This window comes from Trichechus manatus, unplaced genomic scaffold (genome assembly GCF_000243295.1).
Source record: "Trichechus manatus latirostris isolate Lorelei unplaced genomic scaffold, TriManLat1.0 scaffold00227, whole genome shotgun sequence".
NCBI classification, from domain to species: domain Eukaryota; kingdom Metazoa; phylum Chordata; class Mammalia; order Sirenia; family Trichechidae; genus Trichechus; species Trichechus manatus.
The window spans coordinates 3324172-3328119 of record NW_004444163.1 but is presented as its reverse complement, the minus strand read 5'-3'; positions in this window follow the sequence as shown (position 1 = coordinate 3328119).

The following is a 3948-nucleotide window of genomic DNA, read 5'->3' as shown; positions in this document are numbered from 1 at the left end:
CTTCACCTCGGCTCTCACAATTTGCAGAACCCAGATTCTTTTACTACACCAGCGAATGAGTTCCTCTTTTGTCATTGCTTAAAGCAGTCCTGGGAATGAAGGGAGAGAGAAGGGAGGTTTATAAAGAAACAAGAGAAGATCCCTGCGCTAGAGTCATCACCTAGTAGGGGAAGCAAGAGACATGTTCACATCCCAAGTCTCATGAACATTTAAAACTCTTGTGAACAAGAGATGAAGGTAAACCTAATTGGAACTGTATCCACAATTATTGTTTATATGATGAAAAAATATCTATAATTAGAGCTGGGGTGATTAATCAAGGAAGACTTCCTAAAGGGAATAATTTCAGATTTGGGTTTTGAAAGAGCAGCGATGTAAGGGTGGGGCGGGGGTGGGAGGATTTTGAGAGTAAGTAAGGGAGAATCTCATTCATAAGTTCATTAGTTTTTGTTTTTCACATGGCCCATATATGCAAATGTATTTGATGTGAGAAGCTATATAGAGAAATGACTTTTCATTTCTTTGGAAAATTCTATTGTGTTTTGTTTAAATGGCTGAAACTTTAGGGGGCCTGCAAAGGTTAATAAGCAAAAATTGGCCATTAAGTTGAAACTCCGTAGTAGATGAGTTTAAAAAGCTAGCTGTTAGAAAACCTCCTCACTAAAAAGAAAGGGGGCAGCATAGAGTTATCACACAGGAATTATGGATAATATGGCTGCGATCTATTTTCTCTCTGCCTTTTTAACTTTTCCCCAGAGGAGAGAGAAAGTAGATCGGGGAACTGAGAGTATGAAAGATTAATTGGCTGATGTACATGATGTAATCTGGGCCAAGACCCATTCTTTTTCTGCCAGACGGGCATGTCTTTAGTTACTATCTGAAGTGGGAGACTCTGTTGGGGAGGAGGTGCATGGAATGACTCTCCAATTTTTTAATCTAAGTCATCATCTGTAAGCCCTCATCACTCAATAGTCTACCATGAAGTACAGTCCTGAGAGAGATCAGTCAGAGGGGATGAGTCAAACCTGCCCTAGATGCCACCAACCTCCCTGCCCTCCTTTTCCCAAACTGAATACATACCAAACTCCATGAAACTTTAAGACAGATTTATATTGGAGACTTTAGAAAAATCTTCAAGCAAAATGGAGTTGGGAGCTGTGGTGGGCAGCTGCTATTTGTTTTCTGTCCTCTAAGCCTTCCCTCTGGGAAATGCCCTTTCCCCACACCACATGATTATTGTGGGCATATGTCTCAAGCTGACCAATTAGAATACCCCATCCTCCTGGATACACAAAGATGGGCATGTGACCTCTGCAGGGTCCTCCTCGGAGACAGAACTGACTGATACGTTGGTGGGAGAAAAGTCTCTTTTCTCTAGGATTGTTGCCTTTAAGGATGATATAAGCCAGGGACAACTGGTAATCATCTTTGCTGTCACATGGAGAAAATCTGCCTGGAGACAACAGAACTAATTGCCTACAGAATCAAGAGGTGGCAAAAAAACAAAACAAAAAAAAAAAACAAAAAACAAAAAACAAAAAACACAGTCCTTATGTTGTAATTTGAATCTCCAGATCCAGCTGTGCCTGAAGTTAGATTCACCTCTTGAACTTGGTTACATAAGCCAATATAGTCTCTCTGACACTTAAGCTTGTTTTTGTTTCTGTCAGTTACATTCAAAAGACTCCCGAGTAATACAGGGAGAGGGAGACAATGGGAGATCAAGCATTGTGCCTTTTCTAGATAATTTGTTCATTTGTACTATGTATATGTTGGTGTCATGGATTGAATTGTGTCTCCCAAAAATATCTGTCAACTTGGCTAGGTCATGATTCCCAGTATTGTATGATTGTGTATCATTTTGTAATCCGATGTGATTTCCTTATGTGTTGTAAACGCTATCACTATGATGTAATAAAATGGATTAGTGGCAGTTATACTGATGAGGTCTACAAGATTAGATAGTGTCTTAAGCCAATCTCTCTTGAGATATAAAAAAGAGAAGTGAGCAGAGACACATGGGAACCTCATACCACCAAGAAAGCAGTGCCAGGAGCAGAGAGCATCCTTTGGACCTGAGGTTATTGAGCAGAGAAGCTCCCAGACCAAGGGAAGATTGATGACACGGACTTTCCTCCAGAGCCAACAGAGAAAGCGTTCCCCTGGAGCTGACACCATGAATTTGGACTTGTAGCCTACTGGACTGTGAGAGAATAAACTTCTCTTTGTTAAAAGCCATCCACTAGTGGTATTTCTGTTATAGCAGCACTAGATGACTAAGACAGACACCCTACTGGGAGTAGGGTGCTGCTCTAACAGATACCTAAAATGTGGAAGCAGTTTTGAAACTGAGAATGGATAGGGGAGTGGCAGCAGCAGAGGACCAGCAGCAGCAGAAAACTGGAAGCAGCAGAGAAGTGGCAGCAGCAGAGGACCAGCAGCAGCAGAAAACTGGAAGCAGCAGAGAAGTGGCAGCAGCAGAACCAGGAGACCAGCACCGGACAGTGATGGAGCTGACCCACAGAGTGAGAGAGCTGACTGCCTGTGTGCAGGAGGCTTCCTGGCGAAGTGGGGTGCCTCCAGGCACTGATCAGTGGAGCTAGGCTTGCTGACCCATGGAGCGAGAGAGCTGAGTGCCTGTGTGAAGGAGGCTTCCTGGAGGAGTAGGGCGCCTCCAGGCACTTGTCGGTGGAGCTAGTTTTGGAACACTTGCTCCAGTAGGGCAGATGTGGGCGTGAGGTCCGAGGGCCGAGAGTCCACAGGAAGCAGAAGCTGAAGAGACAAGGAATACAAGAAGCTGAGCTGCCTCAGTCTCAAAAGCTATGGCCATGACCTCTGGGGTTTCAAAGGGTGGAGCCATCATGGTCTCTGGTATTTCTAAGGGTGGAGTCACCACTCAGATGGACTAGGAGAATGGTGCGCCTAAAGCCGAGGGAGCAGAGTTGTCGTCCCAGTGGGCCTGGAAGGCAGAGCTAAAGCCCAGGGCCGAGGGGCCTCCACTCAGAATCCGGAGACTGTGGCCAATACCTAGAGACTGGAGGGCAGGGCTATTGTGTGAATGGTCTTCAGAGAACAGAGGATTATTTTCAAGCCTTGAGGGCTAATGTAACGTGTTCTGCTGACTTGCTTGGTGCCTGTTATCCCCTCTTTTCCTCCAGTTTTTCCCATTTGTAATGGAAATATCTAGCTTGTGCCTGTTCTGCCATTGTACCTTTGGAAGCAGATAACTTGTATTCTAGATTTCACAGATGAAGAGAATTTTTGGATTTTGGACTTGGAGTCAATTTAAGACTTTTGCTAATATGATGGGGTGAATATATTTTACACGTGGCAAGGACATAAATTCTGGGGGGGGGGTCGAAGGGTGGAGTGTCATGGATTGAATTGTGTACCCCAAAAATTTCTGTCAACTTGGCTAGGTCATGATTCCCAGTATTGTATGATCGTGAACCATTTTGTAATCTAATGTGATTTCCTTACGTGTTGTAAACTCTATCACTACAATGTAATAAGATGGATTAGTGGCAGTTATACTGATGAGGACTACAAGGTTAGATAGTGTCTTAAGCCAATCTCTTCTGAGATATAAAAGAGAGAAGCGAGCAGAGACACACAGGAACCTCATACTACCAAGAAAGCAGTGCCAGGAACAGAGCACGTCCTTTGGACCTAAGGTTCCTGCCCAGAGAAGCTCCCAGACCAAGGGAAGATTGATGACACGGACCTTCCTCCAGAGCCGACAGAAAGCCTTCCCCTGGAGCTGATGCCCTGAATTTGGACTTGTAGCCTACTGGACTGTGACAGAATAAACTTCTCTTTGTTAAAGTCATCCACTTGTGGTATTTCTGTTATATCAGCACTAGATGACTAAGACAATTGAGTTGGAACTATGTAGAAAGGCTTGGACCTTATTGCTTAGGCTTTCAGAGGGTGTCCCTCAGGGATAGT